The 21,287-nt window shown below is 47.0% G+C and overlaps 1 protein-coding gene across 1 annotated transcript in view; it reads left to right on the top strand.

Annotated features, from left to right (window-relative positions):
• Window positions 1–21,287, top strand: part of PLXNA4 (plexin A4) — a 582,073-nt gene that overhangs the window by 424,600 nt on the left and 136,186 nt on the right. The window lies entirely within an intron of this gene.

Below are 21,287 nucleotides of genomic sequence, written 5' to 3'. Positions count from 1 at the left end.
GCCATATGGCCTTCTAGGTTCTTCAGATACGGCTATCCCTTTACCTACCATCAGGAGCCTTTCATCAATGCTTCACTTAGATACTTCACTGCCCAGTGTGGGCATCAGCTGGGACCCAGTTTCTGTCTCCTCTAACAGCCCGCCTTCTTTCTGTCATCTTCCAGATCATCCAAAACACCATGTCGTTAAGTGAACCTATTTCTGTTGGTCTTTCCTCTCCATCCCTAATGCCCTTCTTGCTACCTTGATGTGCACTTTCCCTTCATTAGGAAGTTTTTCACTTCCCCAGGGGAGGGGGATGTTGCATACCACTTGGGAGGAGGGTGTATCTGCAGTATCAATTGAGCAGGCATTCATACCACCTTCAAGTCCTAGTGTGGTGGATGGAGCATCCCATTTGCAATCTTGCAGACACGCAGCTAAGCAGGTTAGTGACTCCTTGCCAAGCAAACAAACATGGATGGAACTTCATCACATGTGCAATTGCTAGCAACTCCTCCTGTTTAGTCAGCATTTCAGCATATCAGACTTGTTCCCTCCCCCACAATCTGGTCCATTTGCTGCCCCGCTAACCTTAATTTGACTGTCTTTCCTTTTCCCATTGCAGCATGTTGAAACCAAACCCCAGGCCTAGTGTGAACTCAGTCTTCCCACTCTTGTAGCACATGTTCTGGCTGTGCTTATATCCATGACCCCTCTTACATGCTGGAGTGCTGATAGGGATCTCTCAGGGGCTTGTGTAGTCAAAGCTTGTGCCTATGTCCCACTTTCCTCAGATGCTCCTCACATCTCCTGGTGTATATAGGTCTGACTCCCTTGCTGATTTCTCTCGTAGTCTCATACAGTATGTTCTGATGAGAACTTTTGTGTCTTTTATTGTTATTTACTGATTTGATAGGGTACTAGCTTGCTTTGAAAGGTTATCCTATGGGCTGGAGACATGGAGAAGGCCTGTGATGTCATTTACTTCACCTCTAGCAGGGCAAAGATTTTTCCTTGCAGTATAGGCTCCTCTTCACCACCTAGGACATGGCATGTGACCACACTGGGGGTGGAACACAGTGGCCATTATAAAGTACCAGCAGCACTGAACGAGATCCATAGAAGGAGAGAAGAATACCTTAGTTGAACATGCAGGGGGAATTTTAGACCTGCCGAATATAATTACCAAGGGTCAGATCTTGAGCTCCATACTCAGTTCTCACCCACTGAAGTCAGTAAAAGTTGGAATAAAGACCTCAAGATCTGGTTCCTAATTTGGGACCAGTTTCTTGTGGCCAGGGCCGGATTAAGGTTATGAGGGGCCTAAGGCTAATGGGAGGGAAGGGCCTAAGTATGAATTACATATTGCAAAAAAAAAAATGACATCATCAAACATTTCTCTACATACATATTTACATATTATTTATTCAGCATTGGCACTCCACCATGTCCCTGAGAGTGATTTGGGCACTGGGCATCCCTTTGGTGGTAAATCTCTAAGAATCATCCAATGACTGGTTGATGCAGAGAAAAAAACTGAACAATTCTTGGACATATCCAAAAAAAGGAAACTGCTTCAACAGAACAATAAATGGCAGACTGGCCAACAAGGTTGAGTGAGTGTGCAGCACATGGTATGTAGTCAACCAAAGCATTGCGCTCTTTTATCTTGGCCTGTATCCTTGAATATTTGCCACTCATATTACTTGCATTGTCATAGCTTTGGCCACGACAAAGGCTGATGTCAAATCCCATTTTCGATGAAGAAATTGAATAGATACGAGGCAAGTTTCTCCCCTGTGTGGCTGGTGATGTTTATGAAAGTCCTGAAACCCTCAATTGTTCCGCTGGGTAGCACATAACACAAGATGACGGTCAGCTGATCTACACGTGACACATCCGATGTTGAGTCGACAGACACTGAAAAATATCCCACATCTTTGATCTCATCTGCAATGGCTGGTAGCGTCTTCTTTGCCAATAGTGCAATGAATTCATCACAAATAGTCTTTGATAGATACGATGTATGGCCTTTTCCACTATTTGCGTGTTCATTGATGTGCTGAGCGAAGAAAGGGTCGAACTTAGCGATTAGCTCTAGAACGCCAAGGTAATTGCCAGTGTGTTTCGATCCAACAGTCTCATCTGAGCCACAGAATGGCACCACGCTTAGCAAGAAAAAGTATGGTTTCAACTACGCATCTGAGAATGTTCATCCAATAAGCACGAGCTTCGAAAAACTGGTTTTCCATTTGGGTATCAATTCTGCCACTAACTTTCTTTCGGGCATGGTAGCTGCTAACTGACAACGTATGCTGCTCACTCGTTGCATGATTGGTAATGTATGCAGTATTCTTCCAACCACTGAAGCCTTCACAGAACATTCCCCACTTTTTGGTATCAGAAAACAGGCGGCTTTAAAAACCTTCTTCTTAGAAGGTGAATAGATGGGCCATTCTCACTTGCCAATCTGTTAGGCTTCACATATTCAAATACTGATTTGGTCAAATAACGATTCTGATTGGTGTACTCTCACTTTGTCAATGAAAAGTCAGCATCTGGATTCTGGCATTTCTGTGGGCCCTTGTCAGTCCAATATGCAATGAGATCTTGAGAAGTCATGTCCCACTCACCTAGATCTCTGGAGAAGATCTTTGTATTTTTGTATTACTATCACTGGGAAAGTCTTCAGAGGAGTGGGGTGAGACTGCAGCTAGAGAAGTCACAGTAGGCTGGCCTTTTTCATCAGGTGCAGCAGGTTCACTTGGGCTGGTATTTGCCTGGACTTCCTCACCACCAACCTTAGTAGAGGAAAAAACATTAGGAGAGAGAGAGAAACTTTCAGCACTGCTTCTTGTCTTTGCTGTCTTTCTTTGGCCTCCTCCAATTTCTACCATCCTCCTTTCTTTGACATAGTTTCTATTGTCTGGTGTAGGCCTATTGTGTACAAAGTTCAATATTGCTTGGGCCCACAAACACTTACTTAGTCCACAGAGACAAAATCACAACCACCATAAATTGAATTCACAATCCTGATGGATTTATTTGTATAAAGCAATATCTAACTAGACAAAAAATTTCCAATGGCCCCTGCTATTGTCACCCAGCTGTTACTTCAATATGGAATGGAGGGCTTACAGTAGGGTCTAAAAATAGGAGGGCCTAAAAATTAGGGCCTGTTGTAGGGCCTAAAAGGCTATAGCCTTATTAGCCTATGGGTAATCTGGCCCAGCCTGTGGCCCTTTAATCAAATAGTAGTTTTGCTTGTTTTAGGAATGCAGAATTGGCTCTTGGAATTCAGCCAGGATACTGCACTGACCCTACTCACAGAAAGTGCCGAGATACTCTGGTGGCATGTGCTCTGTAAATCACACAAACAGAGAGAAGTTCGCTGTCAGGACTTTGGCTCTTCATCTCATGCCTAAGCCAGGCAACAGTTTGGTGAATCAGCACTGGAAAGGTGGGCATGAATAAAGTTGTTTTGGAGCTGATTGGAAGTGCCATGTTTGCTTCTGGTTAAGAACTTCAGCAGGGCCCATAAAAAAAGAGTATTTATGATTATGGCGTTGAACTCAATCAAATAGAGTTGACTATGTCTCAGGCTGATTTGTGGCAGGAATACTTCACCCTGACATATAATTTCCTTTTACAGCATATTTTTGGATGCTAAGTCTGCTGGCTTGAAATATACCAAGCGAGTTCCGGCTTTATAAAAGGAGTTGATGTTATTCTATTGGGTGGGGAGGAGACGGAAGCTGAGGAAGCAGATCAGAGATTTAAATACTAAACTGTTTTTTCCAAGGAGTCATTTACAAAAGCCAAAGAGGTTTAAGAATCCCTTAGGGAGAAGGGGAGAGGTAGTTTATTTCACAGCTAGGAGTCCTGCATCTTCCTCTAAAGCATCTGGAACCGGCCAGCATTGAAGACAGCATATGAGCCCATCATTTGCATTACAGTAGCACCTAGATGCCATGATTGAGATCGTGGCCCCTGTGCTAGGCACAGTATAGGCGCAAAGATCTTACAATCTAAATGGACAAGACAGTCAAAGAGTAGGAAGGGAAACTGAGGCAAAGTGATTTGTCCTTGGGCACATAGTTGGTTAGTAGCAGAGCCCCTTCCCACTAGGACAATGCTGCCTCCTGTAGGTGAGCATCTGCTCTGATCTGGCATGGCAATCCTCATGTGAAGTCTTAAGGCTTGATGGTAAGCCAAGAGTAACCTACTTGAGTTGATGGGATAAAGAATTAAGGTTCCTTTTGTGCTGTATTGCTCTGTAAGATGAACACTATCTTGTTCTGGTCCTTGCAAGGATGTTAGCTTTGTATGGAAAAAAGAAAAGCAAAAAGCTAACCCAGATAACAAATCTGTTATCTGCTGGGTTTAAAAGCTACATAATCATTTAATTACCTTGAAGGAGGTTTTCATCTTTCCATGCTCAGCCAGCTTGTGTGTGTCTGTTTGTGTTTTTCTTCCTCCCCCAAACAAGCTTTTCATTAACAGGATTTTCATCTGTCATCTAAAAGGGAAAAGAAGAAAAAACCCGCACACCAAAGTGTTTTATGTTGAGTTGTACGTGCTAATGACAGTAAAGCCCACATAAAAGAGCAACTGCTTCAAATATTAATTTGTCAAAAGCAATAGAAAGCCCTGGGAGCCTCACGCTGGAGAACAACTGCCGAGGAGCCATGCACCAAGTCTCCAAGTGCTTGTGCCTGCCTCGCATTCAATGAGGAGCTGCACCGGAGGCCTTTGCAGTGAAATGCGCTGATTTCTCTTTGCCCCTCTGCTTGTTCTGACAGAGTAAACGTGGAGGGGTGGGGGGATGACTGTGCTTGTGAAAAAGGGGTGCGGAGAGTGACACTGGGAGCCAGGTGCTGGTGAAACTTCTTCCCTCTCCCCCTCCTTCCAGCTCTGCCGATGCACCTCTGTCCTGTCCTGAGTATCCCCAATGCTGAGGTGGCACGAGGTGAACTTCCTGTAACCTCTTGAGCACGTTGAGTTATTTTGTAGTGTAGTCGGGGATTCCTACCCATGCCCATGTAACTCAATCGCACTGGTCCTCTTCCTTCCCATAGTGCATTGCCCTATGTCTCGCTGGTTTCTGTGAATGCCCTCTGGGCTCTCTATCTCCTCCTGAGGCACTACGGCAAAGGAACCTGGATTTTCCCAGAATGCATTGCTACAGACACAGATAGCCCATCATGGCTGTGTTCTGGAAAAAAACTGCTGTGTAGATACACCCGTGGCTGATTAGTGTCAGGAACTGGTTGCACCCGTATTGTGGACAGGGCCTTGAAGTGATACATGTCCAGTCATTACTGTGACAACAACTCCACTTCCAACCCATGCCTGGTTTAGCACCTTCTGTCCCTGTCCTGAGACACAGCTGCTTAAGGTGTCACTGCCGAAAAATTCCATTTCTGCTCATTAATGGGGTCATCATTCCACGGGGAATCCAGTGACAGCTATAGAGATGCCAATGTCACTGCCTCTAATTCTTCCCCTCTTGTTGATTATCCACTCATTCATCCTGGCACCTGTCTATCATTAAGAAAAAAGAGTGAGGTTTTGTTACTATAGCAACTTGCAGGCAACCTGCTGCGTTTGCATGAGCATGAAGAGAGGATTGGCAGAGAAGTGAAGGTGAAGGGATGAGAGCGGAGTTTGGGAGACAGCTGCCGACAGCTGCTCAATTAAGACACAGTCAAGCAGGCATCTTTGAGCTTGGCCTCCACAGCACCCCCAGCCGGACCGTGCAAGTGGAGAAAGGACCAGTGCTTACATTCTAATTGGCTGCAGTCTTTGGAAAACCCCTAGAGTGCAGGGCAGTTAAAGGCACAGTCCTACAGAGGACCGTCCTTTCCGAGTATTTGAAAGGTGGAAACTGGGGAAAGTCCAAAGTCACAGGTTTGAATCCAGATGTGGCTCTGGACACCTTAGAGACTGAGGGAATTTCCAAAATGGGGGCTTGGTCCCAGCCCATCTGTACTGCAAACACCAAGAAGGGAGAGGACTTGTTTAGTTGGATATTCAAAAGGGGTGTAACAGAGTAATGAGATGAGATTAAATAAGGAAAATGTAGACTGTCAGAGGACGTTCCCTATCCATTAGATCTTAGATCTGTTAGACTGCGAAGCAGACAATGGTGTAATGGAAACTACTGAAAAGCAGTGTGATTTAGTGGATAAGGCGCTGGATGGCATCTCAGGAGATGTGGTTTCTATTCCTGGCTGTGCCAATGACCAGCTCCCCTCTCTTTGCTCTGGTTCCCTCACTGCCTTATCTATTTAGATTGTAAGGTCTTTGGGGCCGGAACTGTCTCTTGCGGTGTGTTTGTACAGCATCCAGCACAATGGGGCTCTAATCTCAGATGTGGCTTCCAGGTACTATTGCAGTTCAAATAGTATTAATAAGCTCTGTCATTTGGGACATTTAAAACTGGGCTAGAGAATTGGCTTTAAGGGACAGTTTTGTACGGGTCAGGGATGGGATGGGGAAGAAGAGAGATTAGATGTGACCTGGCTCTGTGTGACTCAGTCTGGTTTTGTATTGCCTTCATGCCTGCTGTCTTTGCCATCTTCCAGCCAACATGTCCAGACAGCCAACGCACAGAAAACTGCATCTGCTTCTCATCTACTTCTTATCAGGATTCCTTATTCCTGCAGTGTTGTATCTGCCGGAAATCGCTGCTGGCTCAGGGCTGCTCTGCAGCTGCTCTCTCTGCTGAGGTCTCTTGCCAAATTGCAATGAGAATTGAGATTTGTTTCAAACAGGTTTGGTCTCCCAGTGCCCACCCCACAACTTGCCATTCCACTTCCCTTCCCAGCCAACTAACGTGGCCTCTGCAGGTCTGCTCCTTGTTGGGGAATTTGTCTGGCCTCCATGGGTAGCGGCTAAGCAAGGACCTACTGCTGTGATGTGCTCGAACAGCACTGAGAGGTGGAATGATGGAGATGAAAGAAGCCTCTGGCACCATGTACTAACCATAACCCTAACTCTTACCAGCTGGACTTGTTGCTGTGGTGGCTTGAGCTTATTTATCCAATGGGGCAAAATAATCACAGAATGCAGCATGGCAACATTTCGCTTTTCCCACCATTACGTCGCATTGGGGTGAGATGATGCTGTTTTGCCTCATGCACTGATACAGTGTCACAATGGTGTGATGCCCAGAGCAACCGTGGGACCTTCTGACTATCTAGCTTTCTGTCTGCAACACCGGACGTAAGGAGTGTAGTATTATTTGGGGGCCTGGTGGTTGCCACTAGTGCAGAGGTGGGCAAACTATGGCCCATGGGCCACATCCGGCCTGCAGGACCTTCCTACCCGGCCCCTGAGTTCACGGCCGGGGAGGCTAGACCTCAGCCCCTCCCCTGCCCCCAGTTATGCCGCCACGTGGGCAGTGCTCTGGGTGGCGGGGCTGCATGCTGCTGCAGGGCAGCGCGGCAGCGTGTCCAGCTCCGGCCAGGCAGCGCGGCTGCCAGACATGCTGCTCTGAGCGGCATGGTCAGGGGGCCGGGGCTGGGTTGGGGGGCACTCAGGGGACTGGGAGCAGAGGGGTTGGATAAGGGTGGGAGTCCCAGGGGGCCTGTCAGGGGGCGGGGGTGTGGGTAAGGGTCAGGGGGGCAGTCACGGAGAGGGAACGGGGGGGTTAGATAGGGGTGGGGTCCCGGAGGGGCGGTTAGGGGCAGAGGGTCCTGGGAGGGGGCGGTCAGGGGACAAGGAGCAGGGGGCATTGGATGGGTTGGGGGTTCTGAGGGGGCAGTCAGGGGGCGGGAAGTGGGAGGGGTCGGATGGGGGTGGGGGCCAGGCTGTTTGGGGAGGCACAGCCTTCCCTACCTGGCCCTCCGTATAGTTTTGCAACCCTGGTGTGACCCTCGGGCCAAAAAGTTTGCCCACCCCTGCACTAGTACAAAGAGGAAGAAAACCCCCCACCATTCAGAGCCTGCTTTGGGTGTTCACCTGCCTCTGAAGCATGTGGCTTTGTCTTTCCCCCATTTTAACTTCAGCTGCATTTGCTCCCTTGGGAGCTTTGAGCATCTGGGCCTGAGCCAAGGAGAAAAGCTCTCAGGAAGGGGAGATGTTAAGCCAACAGATAAAAGGTGACACTGAAATGTGTCTCCCACTCAGCCTGGGCTACTCCTTTCCCATAGTCCCCGGAGTCTGTGGCCAGACCCTGCCTTTTGCCACACATCTCTTTGCTTTGGCTTGGGCTTTATCTCTTGCAGTCACCAATCTGTGGGAGAAAGAGGGTGGGAACAATCCCACTGTCACTCTTCTGACCTTCCAATAGCAGAGCCCAAAGGGTTTCAACTCCATATTTTTTCAAAATAAAAGTCGTAGAGCCTGATCCCGATCCCACTGAAGTCAACGGGAAATGTGTCATTGAGCTCTGTTGGGCCAGCTAAGTATCTGAGCGGGGCAGGGGTAGCCTCAGGGGGGTCATGCAGCTATCACACCTTGGGTGCAAAAGGGAAATGTCCCAAGAAGAATTCTGTCACAGGGTGGCTGGTCCTTTAAAGGGAGACAGGTCTCGGCCCCACCTGGGACACAGCCAGCTCTCCTCCCCAGGAGGGGAAAATGAATCTCATGTGGTCGGTGGATCATGGGATTGAATCAGACCTCAGGGGTGGCTAAGGGAGAGGCTTTGGGTGAAGCAGAACTTGAGCAAGAGGAGCTGCTGGAAGGAAGAACAACTCTGCCAACCCACAGTGCCTAGAAGGAAGGCTTTGAAACCCTAATCTACAGGGGTGAGTTTGTGAGCCAGGCTGGCCAGGATTTAGTAATCCCAGGAGGAGGGCTGTGGAAAGCCTGGGTGAAAAGGGGTCTCATTTTGCTGGACTAGGTTAGATAAAGTAGACTCCCAGAGAGTGGGAATGTTGTTTTCAAGATTTATGCTGTGAGAATTATTTCTGCAAACCTCAGAGGGAAATTGAGGCAGGCTGTCTGCAGGGCTGTCCCAGGCCATGAGGGGAGGCTCTAGAGGCGGAGACCCTGTTACAAACTCCTGTTCACATATAGTTTCATTTTTAAGGGTTGTGTATGGAGTGCCCTGAAAAGAAGTCTCAGGTGCATTAAGCAATCCTGTCCCCGTGTGGTCTGGCCCCTTCATTGAGCACAGTTTCCTTTTATCCAGGGCTATCACACTGGATGGGCAATGGACTGTGGGCAAGATGCTCCAGAATGCTCTCTACCTGTCTGTGCTGCAACTTCACTGCAACCGTGGGCCAGAAAGGAGCAGAGACTGCAAAAGGAGCTGTCATGCCACTTGTGCCCAACTGGCATGACAGCACCTTTCATCTCTGCCCCACTGTGACAGCTCCTCTAGTGGGGACTGGAAATGAGAAGATCTGGGTTGTGTTGCTAGCACCTCCATGGACCTACTGTGTGGCTATGGGCTTTAACCACTCCGTGCCTCAGTTTCCCCATCTGTACAATGGGGATAACGATACTTACAATTTTACGGAACTGTTCTGAGGGTTAATGATTTAATGTGTATAAAGGGTTTTGAGATCCTTTGATCAAAGTCTTTGCAGAAGTACTGAAGATGAGTACCCGTGTTCACTGAAAGGAGTACATGCTAGAAAGCAGGATGCAGATTCATCAAAACTAGAGGTGGAAAGATGTACATTATTAGGTCAGACAGTTTGTGCAGAACTGTTCTCTGTGCCACATTTCTATGACTTTGTCCAATCCATTTTAAAAATTCCCAAGCAAGGGGGCTTTTGCCTCTTCCCTGGAGAGCTATTTCACAGTTTAATCACTGTGAGCCCATGTCCACACAAGACGTAGTGCAAGGGGGCCTTTAGGTGCTACCATAATAGGAATGTTAAATATCAGTCCTGGGCAAAATAATGGAATGGCTAATTTAGGATTTGATTAATAAAGAATTAAAGGAGAGTGGTATAATTGATGCTGGTTAACATGTGTTTACGAAAAAGAGATCTTGTCAAACTAACTTTAGGGAAAGCATGGTCCAATTATTAGAGTGGAGGGCTTGGACTTAGAAGACCTGGGTTTAATTTCCTGTTCCGTTGCAAACTTCATTTGTGACCTTGGGCAAATCACTTAGGGTATATCTACACTGCATTGTCAACCCGGGTCTGTGGGACCCGGGTTTGTGGACTTGGTGTTTCCAAGCCTGGACTTGAGCATCCACTCTGCATTGTAAACCCGGGCTTACAGTTTCTAGACTCAGGTCTCACAGCCATGCCAACATGACCATATTGAAATACGTAGACTTTCTTGCATGGATCTGTGGGTTGAGCTGCATCCACACCCAAAATGACAGAGCTCTGGCCCATCCAGATAGCAGAATACTAGGGCCTGGGTTCTGAGTTGTCAAGGTTCCTTCCCCACTCCGAACTCTAGGGTACAGATGTGGGGACCTGCATGAAAGACCCCCTAAGCTTATTCTTACCAGCTTAGGTTAAAACTTCCCCAAGGCACAAACTTTGCCTTGTCCTTGAACAGTATGCTGCCACCACCAAGCGTTTTAAACAAAGAACAGGGAAAGAGCCCAGTTGGAGATGTCTTCCCCCAAAATATCCCCCCCCCAAGCCCTAAACCCCCTTTCCTGGGGAAGGCTTGATAATAATCCTCACCAGTTGGTACAGGTGAACACAGACCCAAACCCTTTTTTTGGATCTTAAGAACAATGAAAAATCAATCAGGTTCTTAAAAGAAGAATTTTAATTAAAGAAAAGGTAAAAGAATCACCTCTGTAAAATCAGGATGGTAAATACCTTACAGGGTAATCAGATTCAAAACATAGAGAATCCCTCTAGGCAAAACCTTAAAACCTTACAAAAAGACACAAACACAGGACTATACATTCCCTCCAGCACAGCTTATTTTACCAGCCATTAAACAAAAGAAAATCTAACACATTTTCTAGCTAGATTACTTACTAACTTAACAGGAGTTGCAAGGTTTACATTCCTGATCTGTTCCCAGCAAAAGCATCACACAGACAGACCAAACACTTTGTTCCTCCTCCCCTCCAGCTTTGAAAGTATCTTGTCCCCTCATTGGTCATTTTGGTCAGGTTCCAGCGAGGTTATCTTAGCTTCTTAACCCTTTACAGGTTGAAGGGTTTTGCCTATGGCCAGGAGGGATTTTATAGCACTGTATACAGAAAGGTGGTTACCCTTCCCTTTATATTTATGACATGAGTGCTTGCTGACCTGAGTCAGACTGATTTTTGTGTGGATGGGAGCAGGGCTTGGGCTGAAACCTGAGTCAGAGCCCAGGCCTGGTGTGCACTGTAAGCATAACCTTAAGGGTCTCTGTGCCTCTGTTCTCAACCTGTAAAATGGGGTAATAGCACTGCCCTGCCTAACAGCGGTGTTATGAGGATACCCATAAAGCCTGTGAGGGGCTTTGATGCTATGGGGCCATATAAATATCTAAAATAGATGGATTTCATTTTCCGATAATAGTACAAGTTTGATTGATAATAGTAATAGTGTTGCTGTAATAGAGACTTAGACTTCTGTAAGGCATTTGACTTGGCACTGCATGACATTTTGATTAAGAACGGTAAGAAATCAATACAGCACATATTAAATGGATTAAAAACTGTCTCACTGAAATGCCTCAAAATGTAGTTGGAAACGGGGAATCATCATAGAGTGGGCGTGTTTTTATTGGGATCCCTCTGGGCTTGGTTCTTGGCCCTTTGCTATTTAGTATTTTTATAAATGACCGGGAAGAAAACATGACATCATTAGTGTGAAAGTTTGCAGAGGACACAAAAATTGGGGGGGGTGGTAAATAATGAAGAGGGCAGGTCGCTGATACAGAGCGATCCAGATCACTTGGTGAGCTGGGCTCTAGCAAACAATATGTATTTCAGTATGGCCAAATGTAAAGCCATACATCTAGGAACAAAGAATGTAAACTATACTTCCAAGGGGCTATCCTGGGAAGGAGTGAGTCTGAAAAAGACTTGGGGATTATGGTGGCTAATCAGCTGCACATGAGATCCCAGTGCAACACTGCAGCCAATAGGGTCCTTGGATATATAAACAGAGGAATACTGAGTAAGAGTAGGGCGGAATAAGAGGAATATTAGCACTGGTGTGGCCGCTGCTGGACTACTGTGTCCAGTTCTGGTGTCCACGCCTCAGGAAGGATGCTGAAAAATTGGAGAAGGTTCAGAGAAGAACCACAAGAATGATTAAGAAAACAGGCCTGTGATGAAGGAGAGAAACTGCCAGCCAGCACAGCAGAGGTTAAAGAGAGCCTCTGGGCCCAGCTAGCCCTGCCCCATTATACCCACAGCCAATGCCAGGCCTGGAGGGGGAACAAAAGGAGAGAACCTGCCTCAGTTTGGGGCTAACTGGCGCAGAGGCAGGAGCTAGCTGCCTCCCTACCTGAGGGGAAGGAGCATTAGCCAGCCAGCCAAGGCAGCCAACAGGGAGTGAACACTGTCTCCCCAGGCCAGGGAAAGTGCGAAGGAGACCTAGGCGCCTCCAGCTCCTGACCTAACTGAGTGAGCGAACCCCAGAGACATTGCGGGGCTCGTCCTCGACAACCTGTGGGTGCCCCCCCAAAGGAGCCTGGCACCGTGGCAAGGCAATGCCCAAGATGGGACCCTACGGGAAGCAAGCCGCCCAGCAGACTGGACTAGAGGGACCACACCGCAAACTGAACAGACTGGTAGAAAGTAGCTCAGGGCAGCAGATTTTGACTCCCTGCTGGGAGCCGCCCTCCCCCATTCAGGGGTTGACATACAGAGGGCCCTGGACTGGGACCCAGTGGAGAGGGAGGGCCGAGGTCCACCCACCCCACCCCCGTCCTCAAAGACTGAGGCTCCTCAACCAAACAGGGGGCTGAGAGCCCCACACACTCTAACCTCATACTGTCCGGCCCTCCAAGCTGCCTGTTACAATGCCTTATAGTGATAGACTCAAGGAGTTAAGTCTATTTATCTTAACAACGAAAAGTTAAAGGGTGACTTAATTACATGGGGAACCTACACGGGGGAACAAAAACATACAGACAAAAGTGAAACAAGATCCATTGGCTGGAAGTTGTAGCTAGATAAATTCAGACTTGAATAAGATGCACAAGAGTCTGGGTAATTAACCACTGAAGCGACTTACCAAGGTTTCCATCACTGGAAATTTTAAAATCAAGATTGGATATTTTTCTTAAATATATGCTTTAATTCAGCCACAGCTGTTGGACTTGAAGCAGGAATCACTTGAGGGATTTCCTGTGGTCTGTGTTATGCAGGAGGTCAGACTAGATGATCGCAATGGTCCCTTCTGGCCTTAAAATCTATAAATCCTCTATGTGAACCGGCATGAGAGGGGATGAGATGCTTTGCTAGCGTATTTCACAGATATTAGCTAAAAACTGAGGAACATTGAGACGTGAGAATTTTGAGTTCAATTCCAGACTCTGGTGGGGAGGGTTCTCTAGCGGGCACAGACCCTTCTACCAATTTCCCCAAAGCTAGACCCATTCTGCCCTATCCTCCTCCACACTGCCTGGGCACCAGAGAGGTATCTCTGAGAGCACAGATGAGACAGTTTCATCACCTGGCCCCAACCCAGCCCACAGGAGTCTGGAGCTGCAATTGCAGGGAAAGTTCTGCTCAGCCCATTTGCCCTGGGCTGGAGCATGTTCAGTGGTGATGGAGTCACCAGAGTTTTTAGCTGTGACGCTCTAACAAGTCTCTACTGCACATGTTCACGAAACAGGCTCCTGTTGAAGAATTTCCTGACTTGAGAAAAAAATTGAGAAAAAAAGTTTTAAAATGTTGTATTTAGACTTTTTCCGGTTTTCTGGTTCTAAACAACTTCTCATTTTGAAAATTAACCTAGTGAGAGTGAAAAAAGGGTTTAAAAAAGAAGAAAAGGTCAAATTTGAAACAAAATGTTTTGAAATAAAATGTTTTTCTCAACATGGGGCAAAAAAAATCACTCTTTCAATTCATTAATATTTTGGAGATTTTGGCTTTTCATCATAATTCAAGATGGGGAGATGTTGAACTCTCAAATATTTGCAGGATGGGAAAAAAGTTTCCCAGACCTCTCTAATTCAGATTCACCTCTGCCATCTCCTCCCAAACCTTCCTCTTTGTGTCAACCCACTGTGGTTTACATTGCTTGCTTCCAGGATGCCAGTGAAAGCCCAGTTGAATGGGGAGTTCAGACCAGACCCCGGCCTTTGGAAAGTGCTTCATCCCATCTTCAGTTGTGATTGTGACAGACGCCAGCTCATTCAGGGGCTCTTGTATTTTTAATCAATAGAAGACCCTATTATTAGTATTTCAGTAGCATCTTGGAACCCCAGTCAAGAATCAGAGTCCCATTGTGCTTGGCACAATGAAGTTGGCGTAATCTAGTTCCTGGTGCATGGGGGCCCACATCACTGCAACCATCATCATATATCATCGCACCTCTATGGCAGTCATAATACAAAGGCCAAACAATGGCCTATGAAGCCTGAATTTATCTTTTCTTTCTTTCTTTCTTTCTTTCTTTCTTTCTTTCTTTCTTTCTTTCTTTCTTTCTTTCTTTCTTTCCACCCCGGTCTCGAAGCGCCTGGTGTTGTAGTCCTTCCAGGTCACAATTGACACATAGTGCTAGAACACAATAGACAAAGCCAGCACTAGGCAAGTACTTATTCTGTGGATAAAGGACTAGTCTCCAGGGCTGTCAAGCAGGCACCTTTCCCGAGCTCTAAACTCACATTCAATGTCTAAAGACACAGAGCTGGTCTTTGTAATGGAATCCCTGACAGACACTTAACTAAGATCAAGTTGCTGGTCGCCACAGTTATGCCAGTCCTCAATTATTCTGTTATTATTTCTGCAGATGTTTACACTTTCTATAAATCCCACTGCCTTCTCCTCATCAGCTGCCTTTAACGTTGTGGGCATTTTCTTTATATATTATTACTTTTGTTCACCCTCAGTCACTCTAATGGCAAGATAAACTTCAGAAATATAGTTAAAATATACGGTGCATTAAAAAATTCTTTGGCCACTTGAGCTTTTCGTAGCCAGTTTGATTGCTGCCAGTGCCGATGTAAATTTGGAGGCTGTATATCCAGACATTTATGAAGCCTGGAATCTTGCTGGCAAAGCATTGACCTGATTCCACTTTATAACCTAATAACGTTCCCCGATACTCTTCCTGTAAATTTTAAATTTAATTTTACAACAATAAGAATTAGTGGTGTAATAATGTAAGCATAGTTTGCCCTGTAAATCAACAGTGTCCACCTGCCCCGTGTACAGAGATGGCTTGCTTATTGCTTCACCCAAGCGCACTGGTTTATTCCACTGGGATTTTTTGGGGAGAGTGGCTGTGTGTTTTTAAAGGAGTCTAAAGGTGCCAGATTGCAAGTCTTACAGACTGAAGCCTTGTGTTTTCCCATGCAGTACCTGTATTGTGGATCAATACAAGGAAAACTTCCCCTGCTCTGCCTTCCCACTATCTCAGTCCTGACCTGGAGGGATGAGAGGGATCACAGTCCTGACCTTTAAGGGTGAGAGGGGCAGGGCTGGATTCATCTTTTGTGGGTCCCAGTGCCCAGACCATGGCCCCACTCCCTCCTCCGCCCACACTCCATACTGAGGCCATGTCCCTGCTTGGGCTCTTCTCCCCAAGGCTCCGCCCTTGCTCTGCTCTGAGGCCCCGTCCCCGCTTGGCCTCTTTCCCCCCCCCCCCCGGCCCCCCCGAGGCTCCCACCACCACTCGCATGAGGGGGCAGGGGGGCAAAGGGGGGAGGGGGCAGAAAGGGACAAGTGAAGCCTCGGGGGAAGAGGCTGAGCAGGGGTAGGGCCTTGGGGTGGCGCAGGGGGGCAGGGCCCCTTCTGAGCATGGGCCCGGTTCCACAGCACCATTGGTACTGTTGTAACCCCAGTACTGGAGAGGGCAGATCAGTGAATATGGCCCATCCAGCCGTTGGTATCTCTCTCTCTCTCTCTCTCTCTCTCTGTGAAATCCTAGTTCCACTGAAATCAATGGCAAAAATCCCTCTCTATCAATCTATCCTGTGCCCATCACCATAGTATCTCCGTACTGTAGTTGTTCTGTGAGTAAAAGACATCTGTTTTCAGGACTGTCAATCCAGCCCTTTCCACTGGCACAACATTCATTAACCATGTTCTGCACAGTACAGCTTTGAAGATCTCCCTCCACCTCTCAGCAAAGTTTTAATTGAAGTTCCTGTAGAGGGGTCATTTAGATACTATAGTGGTGAGGCCCGTATTAGCAGATAGATAGATAGAAGTCTCATATTGCCAAGACTTATGGACCGGGGGATCCAATGGATACAGTGTACTTGGACTTTCAGAACGCCTTTGACAATGTCCTTCGCCAAAGGTTCTTAAGCAAACTAAGCAGTCATGGGACAAGAAGGAAGGTCCTCTCGTGGATCAATAACTGGTTAAAAGATAGGAAACAAAAGGTAGGAATAAATGATCAGTTTTCAGAATGGAGAGAGGTAAATAGTGTGAGCTGTGCGGTTCAACATATTCATAAATGATCTGGAAAAGGGGGTGAACAGTGAGGTGGCAAAGTTTGTGGATGAAAAAAATTACTCAAGATAGTTAAGTCCAAGCTGACTGCGAAGAGCTACAAAGGGATCTCACTAAACTGGGTGGCTGGGTGACAAAATGGCAGATGAAATTCAGTGTTGATAAATGCAAAGTAATGCACACTGAAAAACATAATCCCCACTATACATATAACATTAGGGGCAAATTAGCTATTACCACTTAAGAAAGAGCTATTGGAGTCCTTATGGATAGTTCTCTGAAAACATCCACTCAGTGTGCAGCGGCAGTCAAAAAATTGAACAGAATGTTAGGAACCATTAGGAAAATGATAGACAATAAAACAGAAAATATCATAAAGCCAGTATATAAATCCAGGGTACGCCCACATCTTGCATACTACGTGCAGTTCTGGACACCCCATCTCAAAAAAGATAGATTAGAATTGGAAAAGGTGCAGATAAGAGCAATGAAAATGATTAGGAGCATGAAATGGAGGAGCTTCCATATGAGGGGAGATTAAAAAGACAGGGGCTGTTGAATTTAGAAAAGAGATGACTGGGCGGGATATAGTGGAGGTCTCTACAATCACGCCTGGGGTGGAGAAAGTGGATAGGGACGTGTTATTTATCCCTTCACATAACACAAAAACTACGACTCACCTGGTGAAATTAACAGCCAGCAGATTTAAAACAAACTTAAGGAATTACTTCTTCACACAACGCACAGTCAACCTGTGGAATTTTTGTCAGGAGATGTGAAGGCCAAAAGTATAACAGGGATCAAAAAAGAATTAAGAGAAGTTCCAGGAGGATTTGTCCATCAATGGCTATTAGCCAAGATGGTCTGAAATGCAACCCTATGCTGTGGGTGTCCCTAAACCTCTGACTGCCAGAAGCTGGGACTGGATGTCAGGGGATGGATCACTTGAAATTGCCCTGTTCTGTTCATTCCCTCTGAAGCACCTAGCATTGGCCACTGTCAGAAGACAGGATACTGGGCTAGAGGGACTATTGGTCTGATCCAATATATCTGTTCTTATATAAGACTTTATTTCTGAAGCTATAGAGCATACTACAAGGATTTATAAATAGTGAAAACTAAACTACCACTGGCAAAATGAGGAGTCCATTTCATGCTATAGCATCCTTGGTTGTTTTTATTCTCTGTTCACTGACTGGCTAACTGGCAAAATTCAGCCATTTGCAGTGGGTGTCTGTGCCAACAGGGCGAATTACAAGCTTTGAGTGTGTGCTTATTAGCTTAATATAAAGAGTTACATGAAATGATAGAATTAAACTACACAAGTTAAATAAATTATCAAGGATCCACTCTGTAATGCATGCCTTGTATAAATGAGATTAGTTTTCTTGTTCTCTTGGAATCTGATCCAACTCCCATTGGAGTCAGTGGAAAGACTCCCATTAATTACTAATCAGCGATAGTGGGATCAGGCCCTTACATGCTTCAGTCACTCAGGGTGGGTCTGTTGTGGTTTCTGTACACAAAGGGCAAGAGGTGCTTTTTCAGCCTAGGTGACATGTATTTCAGATTAAGGAAAACAACAAAGGAAGAACAAATGTAGAGTCCATGATAGTGTGCGTCTCACACTCTTGAATCCTCCTGCTGCTAGCAGGCAGACTTCTTACCTGTAAAGGTACAGGCCTGAGCAAAAACCCATAGCTAATTACCGCAGAGTGTCTTTGGGATCAGGGTTATTTAGCTAGTTCCTCCTCACACTTCGTATGAAATAAGTGTTGGATGCAGATTCGAACCCGGGGCCAGGACTGAGTGCCATGGGTTTGTATTGTACATCATCCAAAGAAATTGTCTTTTAAAATTTCAATTAGAAAGAACATTAGGTCAATCAGATAAAGCCACATTGTGAGAATTTCCTCTTTATGGCGCTCGCCTCTCCAATTATCTATAATGAACTTCCTAACAGAGCCGCAAACCTTTTTATATGCAAACGAGTCTTTTATTGGGACTTCTGCAACCACCGCTTGTTAATGAACTCGAAACGAGTGTTATCAGAAAGGGTTATGGTGCTTGTGGGGAGCGGTTGGTCGCGGGGGGCAGGTGGGTGGGTGGGACAGGGATAAAGGGAAACAAGAAAATCCAGTCTTTGGGGCTTGGAGTGACTCCCAGGTAATATCTTCCCCGCTCAACCTCCCACCTGGTTCTTAGGCCTTTATATTTGATGTATGTCAAGAGAATCCCCTGCCCCAGTGACAGATAGGGTTGCCCACCTTTCTGCCCCAAGGATTTGCTGTGTAAATGTGTCCCCACTTGCGGCCCTGTAGCTGGAGGCAGAAGACGTTTCTGGGCGGTGCGGGAGCAGGGGGGTGATTTTGGGTTGTGTTCTATGGGAAGCTTCGCCACAGGTGACCCTGGCTGGAGTGCCTAGCCCCTACTGAGGTAAGGAGAAAACCGGGGCTTTCAGTTGCCTTTGGAAGCAGGCCCCCTGTGCAATGAAAGCCAAGCAACATAGCGAGCAATCAAATTGGAAGTGGTGCAGCGCGCGCCTGGGGCCTGGTTCCATTACAGAGTTTAAACTCAGACACCATGTTCACTGATGAGATCGCTGAGTGGGCACCTGCTTTCGAGCAAACCTGGGGCCTGCTGTGGGAACTTGCTTTGAGACCATGAGAAATGTACAAGGCCGAATGATTCTCACCAGAAACGTGGTGGCCCTCATGGATTCTGATGGCTTTTCCATTTGAGATTTTGGATTTGTAACTGTAGTGAACCCCACGCAGGTCCAAATGAACAGATATCTTCATCCCCAAGTCTCTGCAAAACTGAGTCAAGACTGGGGCCCGCTCACTCTGGGAGCCTCCCCGTTTTTATTCTACTTGCCCCTACAGCTGTCTGCCTTCCAGTTGATCTCTATAACACTGGGCTGGACTCTGCCTCACTCCCACTGAGTCGCAGTTTAACCCTTGGGCCAGGCCTGAGGTGAGCTGCTACCTGCTTTGGAGGCTCCGGTGATGGTGGCATGGAGCCGTAATACTGAGAAAATCCTCCTCCAGTTAGCAAAGGCAACAGTATAGCCCCTTAGTGATGCCAGAGTGGCCTTTTGTTCAAGGCTGGGCTGGATGCATTCCTCTCAGGGATGCCTAGGGGAAGTTGTCCCAGCCCAGCCACGGTGCTAAGTGCATTCAAGCCCGTATGGAACTTGGCTGTGGCACGGCCTCGTTGAAGGCAGAGCGGCTGTTCTCGCATCGAGAATCCATTACTCTTAACAGTGCCATTGCTTTCCCTGGATGGATTCACCCTTGTATCCCCAGGGGCAACTCCGCAAAGGTGGGAGGGGGCTTGCCTGGAGGGAGGGCAGTTTCTGCCAGGGGCAGGCAACTTCAGAACCGGGCTGTGGCTCACTAGGCGCTCGTCTGAGGGAGGCCGCTCCCCCGGTGGTCACGTCCAGCCTCTCCTCGGCTGTGCTGGCCGTCTTGGGGGTGCCTGGCAGACATGCATCACTTCATCTCTTGGCAGCAGCTTTTCTGGGGCTCTCAGTAACATAGTGTAGATGTAGGTGCATACAGGTGGCAATGCCAGGACGGATCAATGGACTATGTGGTCCAGTGTCCCTACTCAGACAGTGGCCAATTGTAGATGCTTCAGGGTCAGGGGTGAACACCCCCCCCCACCTTAACGCATCTAACTTATCCCATGTGGTGGGTGTGGCTGGGATATCTTCCTGACCCCAGTAGCAAATCAGCTCACACTCTGCAGTGTGATAATTGATGCCCCTTGTCTTTCTATTCCTAGCTGATATAAGTGCGGATGTTACACGTCGAATCAATTCCTCCATCTTCCTTAGATATTTGACTCCGTAAAATACTCCCAGCACCTGCAGAAACAAGTTCCCAGACTCTCTCAAGCCATAAATCCCACTCTCAAGCCTTCCAGTGTCCTCCCCACTCCTACATCAGTCATTCTCCTCAACCTCCCCCTCCCACGCCCCCTACATGCAACCTACACAATAGCCTAGGGACATAAATGGTTCACCTGCATTTGCCCGTATAGATTGTAACCGGCTAAGGAGTATTCGCGGGTGCTTTTTGTGTGAACAAGCAAGACAAAGTGAAACGGCTTGCATGGCGTGCTTGATGTAGCAGACTCTGTCCTACGGTGCTCTGATCCTGGCAGAGGGCAGGCGGTGTGAAAGATTGGGGGCTGTGCAGTGAGAGATCCCTGATGATAATCTCTCAGGCCTTGTCTGCATACACAAGTTGTTAACTAAAAGTGTGAAGTTAAACAGATGTAGATAACTGGTCTAAAGCTGAGGTTTAAAACTCTGCATGGGTGTTAAACCTGACTTATTTTGGTTTAGCTGGCGATGCTAAGGTTTAAACTCAAGTAAAGTGCTCACATGCAGAGTTGTACTGGGTTAGCTACATCAGTTTAATTGCACACCGTTACTTCCTTGTGTGTGTGTAGAGCAGGTCTTGTGCTCACAGAGCCCCTTTGATCCAAACTGCCTTCCCAATGTCCCCAAAGGCTCTCCGAGGCTTATATTCCTTCCCCTTCTGAAAGGCAGGGGCAGCCCATCTGTTGGGGGCTGCTCTACTTGACTAGCTCAGGACAGAGCCTCCTAGATGGGCCTGAGCCATCAGATTCCCTTCCAAGCTGATCTTTCCCAACGTTTCAGGATATTTGGATCCAGGCTTTTGATTCGTCCATTATTCTTCCCGCCCCTTGTGGTAGGTGAAGCCTGAACCCCCGATCTCAACACCCCCAAAATTTAAGGCACTTACATTTTGCGGCATGATCCCATGTC

Source organism: Chelonia mydas, chromosome 1, assembly GCF_015237465.2.
Source record: "Chelonia mydas isolate rCheMyd1 chromosome 1, rCheMyd1.pri.v2, whole genome shotgun sequence".
NCBI classification, from domain to species: Eukaryota; Metazoa; Chordata; order Testudines; family Cheloniidae; genus Chelonia; species Chelonia mydas.
Note: the sequence above shows the minus strand (reverse complement) of the source record. Positions and strands in the feature narration are given on the sequence as shown.